We start from the raw sequence: 17,205 nt of genomic DNA, 5'->3' as shown, positions 1-17,205 counted from the left end.
TTTATTGGTATTTTTTTAGCTTCTCAGTTGGGCAGAGGCAAATCAATTGGAAAGGAAAAGCAGCAATCCCAAACCAAGCTAACATTTTGAGAAAAAATCTTAACTTACGCTGTGGTAATAGTTGGAATGGAGTTCATTTTTACTAGAAATATGTTTATTAAATGATAATATTAACAGCTATCATACTGCTTTAGTGAATAGGCTACTTAGAAGGAAATTTAATTGGGTTTAAAATCTACCATGATGCTAATGCTTTTCAATTCAAGATATTATTTTCTAGCAGGAGAGATGACTGTTCACTCCAGGAAGCCAGAATTTCCAATGTGTATCCCTTTACTCTTGCCATTTAATACAAATTTTCTTGGTCTACTTCTGCTCCCCAAATCATTGTTTCCTTCTAGGAGTTGGACAAGTTATTTAAAACAAATTAGTAATATTGGTTGTGGTTAAGTTAGAATTTAATAACTCATTTCAGGCATCTTAGGATGGCTCCCTTTGGTAGCGTCTTTACATTTTCTATGGATGAAGTAAATGTTATTCGTAGAAATGGCTGTTAATATGATTTTCCAAATATAAGACCCTATAAAGAATGTATTAAAGACATTGACCCGAGCATCTTACATTTAATTCACTTCAACAAACATTTATTTCATGCCAACTAGGTGTAAGTGGATAATAGAAAATCAGATTTCGCAACGGAAATACACTAATCCAAACATCAAACTATTGGAAAGAAAGATCAATTGTCGCTCATTCTGGTTAAGTTTTAAGAATTTTTCAAGACCACATTCCCCGTTTTGCTTTGTAGCCTTGTGAAATTTGTAAGAATTTTTTCCACTCCTCTGCCTTCCAAAATTTGTAAGATTTTGACTCCATGTTTGCAGGTTTTTTTCCTTCAGAGGAATGTGAGGACATGAAATAAGATCCCAGATTTTCCCAGGAAACTCTCTAGCTTCCATGGCTTTGCCCACATATGCACCTTGCAAGGTTAGTTGGTGAGGTTTGTGATTAATAATGCAGTAAAGATTAATTGACTTAGTAATTATTGGGTCACAATGTTGATTTGCTAGAAGCATTGAAATGAACTACAGAGAGAGATACAGAGACCGAAGGAGTGTGATTTAGTTGTACACAGTGGGGATAATTTGGTCCAAAGCTGAGCTTTCTTTGGAGGCACAGATAAGTTTTTTCTGTGTAATGGCCATAGAAAGTATTTTGGGGAAAGTGGCAAGAGATCTTGGAAATGCAAATTCTGGTGACTGTTTCAATGAAGAGATTGTGCTCATTAAAGATCAAGAAGATCTCTCATTACAGATGGGCAGAGTATCTGATTTTCATTCAAAATGACTCACCCGGGGTGCGAATGGTCGACTTTGAAGTCAAGTCTATCAGCCAAGGATCAACCCCCATAATTGTTCTCCTGTCTTTGTTGTCTTCATTATAGCTTCATTCCTTGGCTCTGGAAGTCATTTTAATCTTCATGAAAATGAGTCATAATTTTAAAAGCTATCCAAAGTTAATATTCTGTTGATTAGCTAATAGGCAGCTAGTAGGCAGCTTAACCTTGCAGGAATGGGGGTCAAGACAAGTGTAGAGCTGGGAAAGAGGTACCACATGATGAGTGGGAAGTACTTAGAGGGAAGGGAAGGTGAGGCCACACTTTAAATGACTCGATGTTAAATTTATCTAAGGACGGTATGTATTAATACCATTAACCACATCTTTCGACCTAGTAATCCTACTTCTATAAATGGATAGCAAGGAGAGACACCCAGATACCTGCACAAGAGTATACATATGAAGATGTTTATTATCACAGTATTATCTAAAAGTGAACCAGCCAGGTGCGGTGGCTCACGCCTGTAATCTCAGCACTTTGGGAGGCCGAGGTGGGTGGATCAACTGAGGTCAGGAGTTTGAGACCAGCCTGGCCAACATGGCGAAACCCCATCTCTACTAAAAATACAAAAAATTAGCTGGGTGTGGTGGTGCATGCCTGTAGTCCTAGCTACTGGGAAGGCTGAGGCAGGAGAATCGTTTGAACCCAGGAGGTGGAGGTTGCAGTGAGCTGAGATTGCTACACTGTACTCCAGCCTGGACAACAAGTGCAAAACTCTGTCTCCGAGAAAAAAAAAAAAAAAAAAAAAAAGGCGGGGGGCGGGGGCGCGGAGTGGGAAATAACCTGAATGTCTATCGAGAAATTGGAATACCCAGCAGGAACCTAAAACGATAATATACGTGTATATGTCAAAAAGCCACGATATAGAATTTAGTGAAAAAGAAAATAATACCAAAATTACAACATCATCCAATTTTTGTTTTTAAAAAAATTGCAAATAGAATCAACACGCAAATATTAATTTGCCTTAGTTGCATTAATCAAATAGAAAAGTTTGGTACTATAAATGAATTTACCTCTGGGTAGTGGGAATATGGATTAAAAAAAGCTTTTCTATACTTTTAAGATTAAGGAAATTATGAGGTTCGGGCATGGTGGTTCACACCTGTAATCCTAGCACTTTGGAACGCTGAGGTGAGTTAATCACTTGAGGTCAGAAGTTCGAGACCAGTTTGGCCAACATGGTGAAACCCCGTGTCTACTTATAATACAAAAACTTAGCTGGGCGTCATGGCACATGCTGTAGTCCCAGCTACTTGGGAGTCTGAGACGGGAGAATCATTTGAACCCAGGAGGCAGAGGTTGCAGTGAGCTGAGATCATGCCACCGCATTCCAGCTTGGGTGACAAAAACCAACCAAACAAACAAATGAAAGGGAAAAAACCACCACCACCACCACCACCAAAAAACTGGACATTCTTAAAAATGAGAAAAAATGAAATAATAAATTATTTCCTGGTCTATGGCCTAATACGTAATCTATTATTACAAATGTCTTAGGTATACTCAAAAAGAATGTCTGGGACCTGGTGCAGCGGCTCACACCTATAATCCTAGCACTTTGGAAGGCTGAGGCAGGAGGATTGCTTGAGAGCAGGAGACCAGCCTGGGCAATATAGTGAGACACCATCTCTACGAAACATAAAAAAATCAGTCAGGTGTGGTGGCATGTGCCTATAGTCACAGCTATTTGGGAGGCTGAGGCAGGAGGATCCCTTGAGCCCAGGGGGTCGAGGCTCTTGTGAGCCGTCTGAGCCACTGCACTTCAGCCTATGTGATAGAGTGAGACCCTGCCTCAAAAAAAGGAAAAAGAAAAAAAAAAAATTAACAGGGTGACATCTGTGAAGACAATGTAAAAAATAAGAAAAAACAAAACAAAGCAACAAAAACAAAAATCTAACAAAACCACAAAAAGCTCTTTCCTTTTAATTTTATTACTATTATTATTTTTAAGTCACGGTCTTTGTTCTGTTGCCCAAGCTTGAGTGCAATGACCTGATCATAGCTCACTGTAGCTTCAAACTCCTGGGCTCAAGTGATGCTTCTGCCTCCCACTTCAGCCTCCTGAGTGTCTGGGACTACAGGCATATACTACTGTGTCCAGCTAATTTTTATTTTATTTTTTTTAGAGATGGAGCCTCACAATGTTGGCCAGGCTGTTGCTGAACTCCTGGGCTCAAGCGACCCCATCACTTCAGCCTCCCAAAGGCCTTTAGCCACAGTGCCTGACCCTCTTTTCTTTTAAAAACTGAATGCAATTTCGCCTAAGCAGAAGTCCCTTATGGTGGATCCTGGATGAGCCAGCTTCAGCAGAACATGTGTTCAGTTAAAAGCCTCAGCTGCACCAGGCTCTGGAAGCTGTAGGAGTGAAAGTATCTCAGTAGCCAGAACACAAATTAGGGAACTGAGGACAATCTCTTTCTCAAACTCCCTGGCTGAAGTGATCCTCCTGCCTCAGCCTCCTAAAGCACTGGAATCTCAGGTGTGAGCCCCCCACCGCTCCAGCCATGACAACCTCTTCCGAAAGACTCTGGACCCCTTATATCCTACCCACCCTTTTCTTCCTGATTTCGGTCCCAGGTTCCCACTGCCTGCTCATGCTTCCCTTGAATGCCCCAATGACTTCAAACTCATAATTCCCAGAACTGACCTGAACCTCCACCAAGTCTTTCCCTATAAGATGGAATCTTTCGCTCATTTGATTTTTCCATAGCTCTGTGTCCCTCTCTGGGGTGCCTATTTCATGCTACCTGTTGGTATCGGTTTGAGCTCCTGTCTTATTCCACTTGCAGAATGAAAGCTCCTTGTCAGTGTCTTTGTCTTGCTCATTGCTAAACACCCTGAAGCACCTCACTCCATGCTTTTTGTGCACCCAATACCATACACAGTAAATAAATGAAAGAACAGATGACTTCTTCAGGTTGCTAGCTCTCATGGTATCTAGACTTGCCTGTTATTTCTTAGCAATGTAGAAAACCACGTTTACATCCTACCTGGCCCTGTCAAGAATTCAGGCAGCCCTTCATGAAGATGAGGGAAAAAAAAAAATTGCTACCTTCTCTGATACTTGTAAACACAGAGTGTAGGATGTGCTATCAACTGACTTGGAGGAAGTGGAAAATTAAAGGAAGCCAATGATGTCTCAGGTCATTAAAAGTCATTAAAGAAAGCAATAGGAAACACAAAAGAAACCACTGCAATAAAATGGAAGCTCTGGCTACAAAAAATTAATTTAGGGAAGCCAAATGGGAGAAGATTTAAAGAGAATGAAAAAAGAGAGCCTGCGAGAGAGAAGGCGTTGTCCGAACAGCTAGGGTATTATGACTGTGGAATACCAGAAAGCTTATGTTGAACAATTTCTGACTACATATTGGTAAAATCATTATTTTTAAATAACAGGGGTCTAAGAATTCTGCCTACTACATCCGAACTAATTTGATTCCTGCAAGTTCTTACCATTGTTTCTCTTCAGAAATAACTTTCGGGTAAGGCCCTCGTATTGCCAGTTCTTCTTCTTGCTTTTTCTCCAGGCTGGCCTGTGGCCTGCCTGAAATCCCATAAAATCATTCTGGGGGCTCTGTGTTCTCTGATTACCACCTGCAATTACAAACCCAACAAGGGGAATTTACTACAGTACATGGGAAAAACCCAAGGCTCACAGCATTTAATGACTTTGCCCAGGTCTACATTGAATTTGAGAGTGAGCCAGCATTTTGTGCTTGTGCAGAGGAAGCAATAAATATCAGTAAGGAGTGCATCAGAAGCATCAAAAGCATTTTAAATAACACATTTAAAATGATAAGGAATAAAAAGCAATGTTTAAAGTTGTCAAACTTGTTCTTCTTCAACACAATGTATGTCAATATCTTGGTTACTGCAATTTATAATGATGCATTACAATACGTGAAAGAGTGAGTTAGCCAAGTGACCTGATATTTATCATGAGGTTGGAAGGCTAGCAATTGCAGTCACGAAAATGTGTCTGCATTACACCTTAAGAACCACCCTCTTTCCTTTTCTCAGCTTTTCTAGTAAACTGGTGGACACAAAGATGACAAGGAGGCGCTTCTTGTCCTCACGTTGTGTCCACAATTGGTGGGTTCATTGGTCTCACTGACTTCAAGAATGAAGCCGTGGGCCCTCGCGGTGAGTGTTACAGTTCTTAAAGATGGTGTGTCTGGGGCTTGTTCCTTCAGACGTTCAGATGTGTCTGGAGCTTCTTTCTTCTGGTGGGTTCCTGGTCTCGCCGTCAGGAGTGAAACTGCAGACCTTCGTGGTGAGTGTTACAGCTCTTACAGACAGTGCGTCTGAAGTTGTTCATTCTTCCCAGTGGGTTCGTGGTCTCACTGGCTTCAGTAGTGAAGCTGTAGAACTTCACCCTGAGTGTTATAGCTCATAAAGGCAACGTGGACCCAAAGAGCGACAGAACAAAACTCCCATAGTGTGGAAACAGACCCACGTGGGTTGTGCTGGAAGACTCGGGCAGCCTGCTTTTATTCCCTTATCCGGCCCCACCCACATCCTGCTGATTGGTCCACTTTACAGAGAGCTGATTGGTACGTTTTGACAGAGTGCTGATTGGTGCGTTTACAATCCTTGAGCTAGAGACAGGGTCACAGAGTGCCAGTCCTCCAAGTCCCCACTAGATTAGCTAGATACAGAGTGTATTCACAAACCCTGAGCTAGACACAGAGTGCTGATTGGTGTATTTACAAACCCTGAGCTAGACACAGAGTGCTGATTGGTGTATTTACAAACCCTGAGCTAGACACAGAGTGCTGACTGATGTATTTACAAACCCTGATCTAGACACAGAGTGCTGACTGATGTATTCACAAACCCTGAGCTAGACACAGGGTCACAGAGTGCTAGTCCTCCAAGTCTCCACTAGGTTAGCTAGATACAGAGTACCAATTGGTGTATTCACAAACCTTGAGCTAGACACACAGTGCTGATTGGTCCACATACGAGCCTCCGGCTAGATATACAAGTTCTCCAAGTCCCCATCCAGTTCAGGAGCGCAGCTGGCTTCACCCAGTGGATCCTGCCCTAGGGCTGCAGGCGGAGCTGCCAGCCAGTTCCCAGCGGCGCCTGCACTTCTCAGCCCTTGGGCTGTCGACGGCACCCGGCGCAACTGAGCAGGAGGCGGCGCCCCTCGGGGAGGCTCAGGCCTCGCGGGAGCTCACCGCAGGGGGAGGAGCTTATACATGGCGGGCTGCAGGTCCCGAGCCGTGCCCCGCGGGGAGGTAGCTAAGGCCCGGCCAGAATTTGAGTGCAGGGGGGCCCAGCGCAATCTCCGCAGCTGCTGGCCCGGGTGCTAAGCCCCTCACTGCCTTGGGCCTGCAGCCGCTCCGTGTGCTGGGCCCGCCAAGACCGCGCCCGCGCCTGCCCGAACTCACACCGGCCCGCGAGCCCAGCCCGGGTTCCCGCCCACGCCTCTCTCTCCACACCTCCCGGCAAGCAGAGGAAGGTGGCTCTGGCCTCAGCCAGCCCAGAGAGGGGCTTCCAGCGTGCCGTGGAGGGCTGAAGGGCTCCTCAAGTGCCGCCAGAGTGGACACCGAGGCCGAGGAGGCGCCCAGAGCGAGGGCTGTGCTAGCACGTTGTCACCTCTCAATGTGGTCTACAGTCTAGTAGGAAGACATAAGCGACGTCTTATACAAAAGGTCTGAAAGCGAGGAAGAAGTAACCAAATGCTTCAACGGAGACAAGGAAGTGATTCATTCTCAGGTAGGGAGGGTGAGAGCAAAGGCACAGAGGGGTGAGAAAGCACGATATATTTTCAGAGTGGCGAGTGGTTGGGCATGCCTATGCAGAGGGTTTATGGAAATATGCCATTGGAGATGGTGCTGGAGAGTCTATACCTTTTGGACTTTGTTTTGGAAAAATAAAAACAGGTCATTTCCTTTGCCTTTTAAGACACAAAAGTGAAAAACTCACTTATAAATTTAAAACTATTTTAACTCATATCATATACAGCTGAGTGGAACCCTCACTCAGGTGGCGCATCAAGATTGCTGCTGTCAGCACGGGCAACTGGGGTAACTGAGGTCTCTAAACCAGCCAGAACACTCACGGATTCTGTAGTCAGTCCTCAAGTTTGCTGGGGAGCATGTGGTGTGACCCTAAAGGGAGAGCTTCATCCTCTAACTTATCCACGCATCCACACTCGGCTCCATATGAATGGCAGCTGGTCGTCTACCTGACAATTTAACTTGGGATCAACTGTGCTCTTTCTGGAAGCTGCCTTTAAGGCAGGGAATGTTCAGGGTAGCTGAAATCTGCAGAAGCTGGCAGCCCAGGAGCATGGTGCTTCAATCTAGGGCTGGCCAGCAGCAGTGCTGTGACGGGGGCCCAGGTGATCTTTGGTGTCCTGAACTATGATTATGTGTTTTCGTTGAGAGCTTATTATATACCAGGCATTGCACTGAGCATTGTACATGGGTTCTGAGATTTAATCTTCACAACAGTTCTGTGAGCAATAATCTAGAATCGTTCTTATTTGGATGAGACACTGCAGTTCATACAGGTTAACGTCTAAGTAATAAGTGGTGCAGCTGGGCCTGGAGCCCAGGTGCTCTGATGTTGTCTCTTATCTTCCTTACTCTGTCAAAACCTGACTTCAGTAATGGTGTTAGAGAGACATATTAATGCCAGGTGTAAATACCCACCGAGAGACAGTGTGGTGAAGGGATCGGGGACATGGACTGTGAAGTCAGTCTATCGAACACACGTGGGTTTGATCCTGGCCCCATGCCTCCCCTGTGTGGATGAATAAATGACCTCACTCTCCACCCCTCTGTGTTCGCATCTGTAAGGTGCTGGTAACAGCCACACGTCCCCTAAGCATGAGATGAAATGACATCCACAAAACTCCCGGCACACGGCATCCTTTCACTGTTAGATGTGATTGTTATCCACAAGGAGTTATGTGAGAATGTTCCTCCAATGGGATATCTGTGATTTACCTATTAAATATAAGCCAAAATAAATGAATCTAGGCCAGGTGTGGTGACTCGCACCTCTAATCTTAGTACTTTTGGGAGGCTGAGGCAGGCGGATCACTGGAGATCTGGAGTTTGAGACCAGCCTGGCCAAAATGGTGAAACTTAGTTTCTACTAAAAATACAAAAATTAGCAGGGTGTGGTGGCCCACGCCTGTGATCCCAGCTACTCAGGAGGCTGAGGCAGGAGAATTCCTTGAACTCAGGAGGTAGAGGGTGCAGTGAGTTGAGATTGTGTCATTGCACTCCAGCCTGGGCAACAGAGCGAGATTCTGTCTCAAAAAAAAAAAAAAAACAACAAAAAAAAAACTAAATGATAGAAGTTTTAAGACTCTGTATTCAGTTTTTAATTAAGTCATACTGAAATGTCTGCTTGATTGTATGAAATTCAAATAATACAGATAAGAGTTGAGTGGTCTTTAGTTAGCCCATGTAATTTGACTTCTCATTAGTTTCATGGGGGAGCTCTGACAAATAGCAGAGTGGCCTTCTCTTGGCATCTGGAAATTTCCTACGTAGCCTTTAGCCTGTAGCCTGTAGCCTGCAGCCTGCATCTTGGGGCCTTTTGTCTAGCCTATGGCTCCAGGATCCTCCTCCCGCCACTCCTGTTGACAGCAGGTGGCTAGGAATCACAGGTGCAAGGAAGGAGATGTCGGGTAGGGCAGAGAAGTGCCATATCCAGGGAGGCAGGTTCCAGCTCTGCTCTGACCCAACTGGCTGTGTGATTGGAGCCCTCACCTAATGATTGTGAAATGAGGATTTGTAACTACAGAATTGTTGGGCTATTTTCAGAGAGTCGTTTTGCTCAACCCCCTCATGTTACAGATGTGGGAATGGTGAGCCACATCCACAGTGCCCAGGCCCACATATTTGGTACATACTTGGTAAATGGAAGAGTGGAGGCTGGAAAGAACCCTTTCCTGCTAGTTCTCCTGGCTTGAACATCTGTAGCACGTGAGTCGTGAATGCTTTGCTTTGCTCTCTCATCCAGTTTCTCATAAATGGGAGCCATTTAAAGCTCTGAAATTATCTCATTCTAACAGTCTGAATTTCCTCTTGGGGACTAGCAGAGTGGTTCCAGGTGTGAATAGGGGTATACACGATAGTGAAGATGCCAGTGTGGAAAGACACAGGGCATGAGAGTACTCACCATCTGCAGCTGTCCCCAGTCACAAGTGTCCTTCGGCTTGTGCCCGGGTGGGAGGTGGCCGTCCCCAGCCATGGCTGCTGTGGGCTGCTAATCAAAGCCTTAACTGCTGCAGATGGGAACAGCGGCCACCTGTGTGGGCCCGGCCCCTGCTGTCTTTCTCACTCCCCTGGCCACTGTCACCCTTTCTACCTTTAGTTGGGGACCTTGGCAACAGCCTTGCCCAGGAAGAAATCCAGGGGGAATTCCTGGTGTCTCTGCACCTCATGGGGATGGAAATCACTTTAACATCTGCCAGTGACTTGGGATTATAGAGTCATTATTGCTGGAGTGCAGAATTCTAATTCTCTCATGAACATGTGCTCCTAGCCTGAATTCCAGGGCCCCCGTTAGCCTCTCTACCCAAGAGGTGCTCTTTCCTGCCTGTCCTGGCTTCACATTGGTTTATAGAGGTTGCTTTTCCTCCAAACTGGTGGAAGCTTCTGCTTCTACTTAACTGTTATATATTTTTTTCTTTTCTTTCATTTTTGTTTCTTTGAGACAGAGTCTTGCTCTGTCAGCCAGGCTGGAGTGCAGTGGCATGGTCACGGCTCACTGCAGCCTTGACCTGCTGGGCTCAAGCTATCCTCCCACCTCAGCCTCCCAAGTAGCTGGATCTACAGGTGCATACCACCATACCTTGCTAATTTTTATATTTTTTGTAGAGACAGGGTCTTGCCATGTTGGCCAGCCTGGTCTCAAACTCCTGGCCTCATGTGATCTGCCCACCCCAGCCTTCCGAAGTGTTGGGATTACGGGCATGAGCCACTGTGCCCAGCCTGCTTTTTTCTTTTATACTCCCCTGGTGGCCTGCCCTCCTGTAGCCTCAGCTGAAGCCTCTTCCTGGCCAATTTAGAGCCATGGTTCCTCTGTTTAACCCAGAAGACAAACTCAACCTTTGGTGTGTATGTCAGCAATAATTCCAGAAAGGTCCCCACCCCCCTCCCTCACAAAGAATGACTCTTCAGGGAAGGACTTTCAGAAAAAAACCGCAGCAGCTGAATTGCCCTGAGGGCTGAGGTTCTGTGCTGGTCTCTGGGCTCTGCCACCAAATACGGCAGCTGAGTGACCTATCACTGAGAAAAATACAGTTCTTAAGGCTGAGAGAGAAAGGTGAGGGTAAAGGGCCTTCTGTCGCTCCTGAGGGGGAATCAGTGGAGAGAATGAGAAAAACAGATGGCTGTGAATAAGCAACCAGAGAAGAGCCTTGAGGTTGCTAGATTTGGGTCAAGATGTGTGACTTCCCATAAGTCACTTAACTTTCTTGTTTCTTCATTTACTCTGTGGCAGGAGAGGGTTAGGTTAAAGGGCCTCCTCTGGAAAAAGCATTCAATTAGCAAACCATCTCTCCACAGGGTAAGAGGCCAGGGTTGTGGCCACAGAATCTTAGCCATGGTCGCTGTTCTCAGGGAATTTGTGATCTTAGAGAGACAAGTGCGTGGACTGGTGGTGGGGATAAGTCCATTGTGTTAGATTTTGTGCCAACTCGAAGGTCTTATTTCTTTTTTTTGTAGTATATATTTAAAGTGTGCAGCGTGATGTTTTGCAATACATATCCATAGTGAAATGAATACTACAGTCAAGCAAATTAACATATCCATCTCCTGACAGTTACCTTTGTGTGTGTGTGTGTGTGTGTGTGTGTGGTGAGAACACCTGATATCTACACTCCTCGCCAATTTCCAGCATTCAATACAGTGTTATTAGCTATGGTCATCATGCTTATTTCAACACAGGGATTTAGAAAGGGATGATAGCAGAGGTCTGGGAAACTTTGAGGAGGAGGGAATGGCTTGGAAGGATGGTTAGAGTGTGAGTAGGGGAGGGCAGAAGGGAAATATCCAGGTGCAAGGAGCAGGGAATAAAGATGGGAGCACAGTGTGTCTGTGGGACCTGGAGGAGCCTAGGAGCAGAGGCACCTGTTGGAAGAAGTAGCTGAATAGATTGGATGGGCCTGTGAAACGTGCCCTGAAAGCCACTGGGTTCCTCCCTCCTTTCTCCCTCCCTCCCTGTTTTAGTGGTTTAGAGATAAAACTGGTCAAATTAAAAGGGACCAAAAAAGTGGTGGTTCTCAATCCTGGTGGCACATGAGAAAATTAAGGATGTTGGACTCCTTCTCCAGAAATTCTCATGTAATTGGTCTGGGAAGGGGATCTAAATGTAGTTTCTTTCCTTCCTTCTTCTTTCCTTTCCTCCCGCCCTCCCTCCTTCCTCCCTCCCTCCCTCCCTTCCTTTCTTCCTCCCTTCCTCCTTTCTTTCCTTTCATCCTTCCTTCCATCCTTCCTCTCTCTCTCTTTCTGCAGAGCAGCAATCAAAATGGAAAAGAAATGAACATAAAGAGATGTGCTTTTGTTTTGTTTTTTGAGATGGAGCCTCGCTCTGTGGCCCAGGCTGGAGTGCAATGGCGTGATCTCGGGTCACTGCAACCTCCACCTCCCAGGTTCAAGCGATTCTCCTGCCTCAGCCTCCTGAGTAGCTGGGATTATAAGCGCATGTCACCACGCCCAGCTAATTTTTTGTGTTTTTAGTAGAGACAGGGTTTCACTATGTTGGCCAGGCTGGTCTTGAACTCCTGAACACAGGCGATCTGCCCACCTCGGCCTCCCAAAGTGCTGGGATTAAGACATGAGCCACTGCGCCCCGGCCAAAGAGATGTTTTAAAGGGAAAAAATGCTAGCTATCTTGACTAATGAAACGTAACTGGGTTAAAGAAGAGATTCTATTCATTTCTTTAAAATATTGGTTGAGCACTTACCATATGCCTCCCACTGAGTCAAGCTAAGGAAAATTCAGAGGTTAAGACCCTTGTCCTGTCTTCAAGGAGTTTATATATAATAGGTGACAAAGAAAATAACCACAATATGAGAATAATATGAAAGCTGGCTTAAGAGTAATTTTTTAAAAAGGTGTGAAGATACAGAGAATAGAGAGGCAGAGGTTCCCTCTTGAGGAGAGAGTGAAGGACACTCTACAGAGGTACCACTTAGCTGCAGTTTGAAGCCTGGGGAGGTTTTTGGCGGGGGAGGTGGGGAAGGGACCCTCACATGAGAGGCATCACTAGGTGTAAGAGAAGCCATAAAAATGGGTGCGTCTGGGTGCGTGGCTCACGCCGGTAATCCCAGCACTTTGGGAAGCCAAGGCAGGAGGATCACAAGGTCAGGAGTTCAAGACCAGCTTGACCAACATGATGAAACCCTGTCTCCTACTAAAAATACAAAAATTAGCTGAGCATGGGGTGGTGAGTGCCTTTAATCCCAGCTACTTGGGAGACTGAGGCAGGAGAATTGCTTGAACCCGGGAGGCGGAGGTTGCAGTGAGCCAAGATTGTGCCACTGCACTCCAGCCTAGGCAATAGAGTGAGACCCTGTCCAAACAAACAAACAGAATGATTGGGTGCAATGAACAGCAGAATTAGTGCATAGTGACAAACAGCCTTATCCCGAAGAAGCGTGAGGTATATGGAAGGGTTGGTGGAGAAGGTGGATTAGTGCCAGAAAAGGTTAGAAAGATGGGTTTATTTTTAAAACTGTTAATTAAAAAAAAGTTAACAATATTTGATTCTTTTTTTTTTTTTTAAGACGGGGTCCCACTCTGTCACCCAGGCTGGAGTGCAGTGGCGTGATCTTGGCTCACTGCAACCTGTGCCTCCTGGGTTCAAGTGATTCTTTCTGTCTCAGCCTCCCAAGCAGCTGGGACTACAGGCACATGCCACGAAGCCCGGCTAATTCTTGTATTTTTAGTAGAGATGGGATTTTGCCATGTTGGCCGGGCTAGTCTTGAACTCCTGATCTCAGGTGATCCACCCATCTTGGCCTCCCAAAGTGCTGCTATTACAGGTGTGAGCCACCGTGCCCAGCCTATTTCTTGACCTTAGTGGTGGTTATATGGGTGTCTATAAGTATTGCTTTAAATATGTAGATAAGATTTATAAACTTTCTTCGTGTGAATTATATTTCACGGTTTAAAAATGTTTAAGGAACAGTATAAAATCAAAATAATCATCATAAACATATAACACCTTACAATACAATCTTGACTATATCAGATGCATAGAAAAAGTACAAATATTAACAGTTGCAGTTGGAAACGTTCATTCATGGATATGAAAGGGCAAAAATACAATTAAAAATACATGTCCTGGTGTCGTGGCTCACAGCTGTAATCCCAGCACTTTGGGAGGACAAGGTGGGCAGATCACTTGAGACCAGGAGTTTGAGACCAGCCTGGACAACATGGTGGAAACCCATCTTTACTAAAAATACAAAAATCAGTCAGGCATGGTGGCACAAACCTGTAGTCCCAGGTACTTGGGAGGCTGAGGCATGAGAATTCCTTGAACACTGGAGGTGTAGGTTGCAGTGAGTCAAGATCATGCCTGGGTGACAGAGCAAGACTGTGTCTCAAATAAATATATATGTGTACACAACATAAACAGAAAACATTATTTTTGATTATACCTAAAACATTTGCAGTTAATAGATCACATATTAGGCCACAAAGGAAGCTTCAGCAAATTCCAAAGAATCAATCCCATTCTGACAATGTTTTCCAACTGCAATGTCATCACAGAATTAATATTTTTAAAAAGATGGCTAAAATAAAGTCGTGCTTATTTAGAGATTAGATAGCATACTATTAAATAACATTTGGACTGAAAAAAAAAATAGAACTGAATAAAATACTACATGATTGAATTTGTATACATCTAAAGCAGTACTTAAAGGCAAATTTATAGTCTTAAATATACTAATGAACAAAAAAGTTAAAAACAAATGAGGTTTCATAATAAGATATTACCTCACACCCACTAGGATGACTACTATAAAAAAAAACAAGAAAATAAGTGTTTTGAGGATCAGCTTAACTTTTAAATTAGGTATTATTCGCTGCATATGATAAAATGCACACATTTTAGACGTCTGATTTTTTAAGGTCTTGAATGCCCAGGTAAGGGATTGGGATGGCTGGAGGTCATACAGTACAGTAAAAAGTTTAACAGACAGCCGGGTGCCATGGCTCACACCTCTAATCCCAGCACTTTGGGAGGCCGAAGAGGGCAGATCACGAGGTCAAGAGATCAAGACCATCCTGGCCAACGTGGTGAAACCCAGTCTCTATTAAAAATACAAAAAATTAGCGTGGTGGCGCATGCCTGTAGTCCCAGCTACTCAGGAGACTGAGGCAGGAGAATCGCTCAAACCCAGGAGGTGGAGATTGCAGTGAGTGCAGTGAGCCGAGATTGCATACCACTGCACTCCACACTGGCAACAGAGTGAGACTCTGTCTCAATTAAAAAAAAAAAAACAAACAAAAAACAGATTTGGCATTGAATTACAGTTTAGTCATTTGCTCACTATGTCATCTTGGACAAATGACTTGAGTCTCAGGGCCTTATTTCCTCATCTCCCATGATGACAGGAATACACCCCTGGGGAATGTGGAAAGGATCAAATAAAGTATTGTATGCAATGTATACCTCTTTCTTGGATATTTGACTTCATGGAATGCATCTTTTCCTTAAGAAAACCTGATTGAGGCCCTTGTTATAGAAAACACCTGGCAGTTGGTGCCTCTGTTTTATCTTCCAACTCCAGTCTTCATCCTGAACTCTGTAACCAAGTTAGTCTCTGTTCAGCATTGCTTTCACCATTCTGTTCCTTCCACAAAAGCTTTTGGCGAGTCCCCATTAGCCTGAGGTGAAAATCTGAATGCCTTAGATTAGAGTTCAAGGCCTTCTGAAGTCTGTCTTTGATCTGCTTTGCCACTGTCTGCTCCTCTATATTTGTAGTTTTATTTTATTTATTTATTTTAAAACAGTGTCTCACTGTCACCCAGGCTGGAGTGCAGTGGCGCCATCTCGACTCACTGCAGTCTCTGCCTCCAGGGTTCAAGCGGTTCCTGTGCCTCAGCCTCCAGAGTAGCTGAAATTATAGGTGTACACCACCACACCTGGCTAATTTTTGTAATTTTTTTTAGTAGAGGCGGGGTTTTACCATGTTGGCCATGCTGGTCTCGAACTCCTGACCTCAGCCCGCCTTGGCGTCCCAAAGTGCTGGGATTATAGGTGTGAGCCACCACACCCGGCCTAATTATAGTTTTAAAACTCTTAAATTCTCTATAAATTCTGATGTGGCAAAAAACAAACAAATGAAAAGGAAAAAAAAAAAAAAAAAAACCAGACCCAAACTCTTAAAGTTACAGAACCCAGAGCTCTTTGTTCAAATGGAATCTTTTGTTCAAAAACATTGCAGCTCCATCCATCAGGCATATGAGAGTGAAGCTTTTGGTTGAAGCCAGGATGGGGGTCCCGGACTGACTTCCTCTCCCCTCCCATTTCCTCCTTTCCATTCCTACCTGCTTAGTTCCCTGAGATGAGTCTCCAGGATGTTGTTTGAAACCCATTGCCTTCCGGGAATGTCCTTAGATAGGAATAGGTCCTCTCTCCTCAAGGAACAAGGAGGTCACTGAACTCTGTGTGTGTTACCCTCCACTGGGCCTCTCGCCTGACCCTCCTGTGGTTGTTTGCTCATCAGTCAGGGACCCCGCCTCATAAAAGGCCCCCTCTGTGATGTAATGTTAACACGCTTAGCTACGCCTCTGGCATGAGTACAACAGCAGTTTTAATCATATGCCTGTTTGTAGCAGCCTTCAAGCAGCCAAGGGTATCGTAACAAATCACAGCCCAGTGAAAACAGTTTAACAGGGGACTGTCTGATGTGGTATAAGCATTCCCTTGGTCTGATTTCACCTAGAAAATGTTGTGTCGGAGAGCAGTGGTTTGCAAACCTGCAGATGGGGCCTTGGAACTTACGCTTGCAGATAATCCCCTGAGTTCAGAACCAGTGGCATGGGCACTAGAAAACAGCTAAGGAGAATGGACATTTTGAGTTGCGTGCAGTGGGGATGGTACACTCAGGGATGAGAATATGTGCTGTACTTCATATGGATATTTTTTCATATGAAGGAACAGAAGAGTGGAAAGTGCAGAAGAAGCAGTTTTTCAGGGGGTTGTCTTGCTTTCAGTTTTGAGCAGGTGGAGTTTAAAATACCCATGGGCCAATGAAGTGCAGATTTCTTTTTTTTTTTTTTTGAGACGGAGTCTCGCTCTGTCACCCAGGCTGGAGTGCTGTGGCCGGATCTCAGCTCACTGCGAGCTCTGAAACCTCCCGGGTTTAAGCCATTCTCCTGCCTCAGCCTCCCGAGTAGCTGGGACTACAGGCGCTCGCCACCTCGCCCGGCTCGTTTTTTGTATTTCTTAATAGAGACGGGGTTTCACCATGTTCGCCAGGATGGTCTCGATCTCCTGACCTCGTGATCCACCCGTCTCGGCCTCCCAAAGTGCTGGGATTACAGGCTTGAGCCACCGCGCCCGGCCACAATGAAGTGCAGATTTCTAGCAGGTAGTTGGAAATTTGAGTCTGGGACTCGAGTGAAGTGAGCGGTGAGCTGATAATACAGAATCGTCTGTATGGAGGAGAGAGGTGAAGGTGTAAAAAGTGTGAGTTTTTTAAGGAAAAGAGGAGAGCCTTGTGAAGTACTTATGTTTAGTTTCCAGAGGAAGAGAGTAGAGTAAAGGAGGTGGGAGATGTGGCCAGAAAGGAATAACAGAAGTTCACCTG

At 44.9% G+C, this 17,205-nt stretch overlaps 1 long non-coding RNA gene across 3 annotated transcripts in view; it reads right to left on the bottom strand.

Moving 5' to 3' along the window:
* Window positions 1-16,407, bottom strand: part of LOC103883427 — a 47,821-nt gene extending 31,414 nt beyond the window's left edge. For 2 of the 3 annotated variants that reach the window (XR_004184185.1, XR_004184186.1), the window contains exons 1-3: window positions 15,941-16,407; window positions 4,856-4,996; window positions 1,353-1,476 (exon numbers count right to left, since the gene is read on the bottom strand). This is a non-coding gene — a long non-coding RNA (uncharacterized LOC103883427). The remainder of the gene's footprint in view (window positions 1-1,352; window positions 1,477-4,855; window positions 4,997-15,940) is intronic. The other variant, XR_004184184.1, reaches the window with a different exon arrangement.
* Between the last annotated feature and the right edge of the window lie 798 nt (window positions 16,408-17,205).

The sequence above is a fragment of the Papio anubis genome, chromosome 6 (assembly GCF_008728515.1).
Source record: "Papio anubis isolate 15944 chromosome 6, Panubis1.0, whole genome shotgun sequence".
NCBI lineage: Eukaryota > Metazoa > Chordata > Mammalia > Primates > Cercopithecidae > Papio > Papio anubis.
Note: the sequence above shows the minus strand (reverse complement) of the source record. Positions and strands in the feature narration are given on the sequence as shown.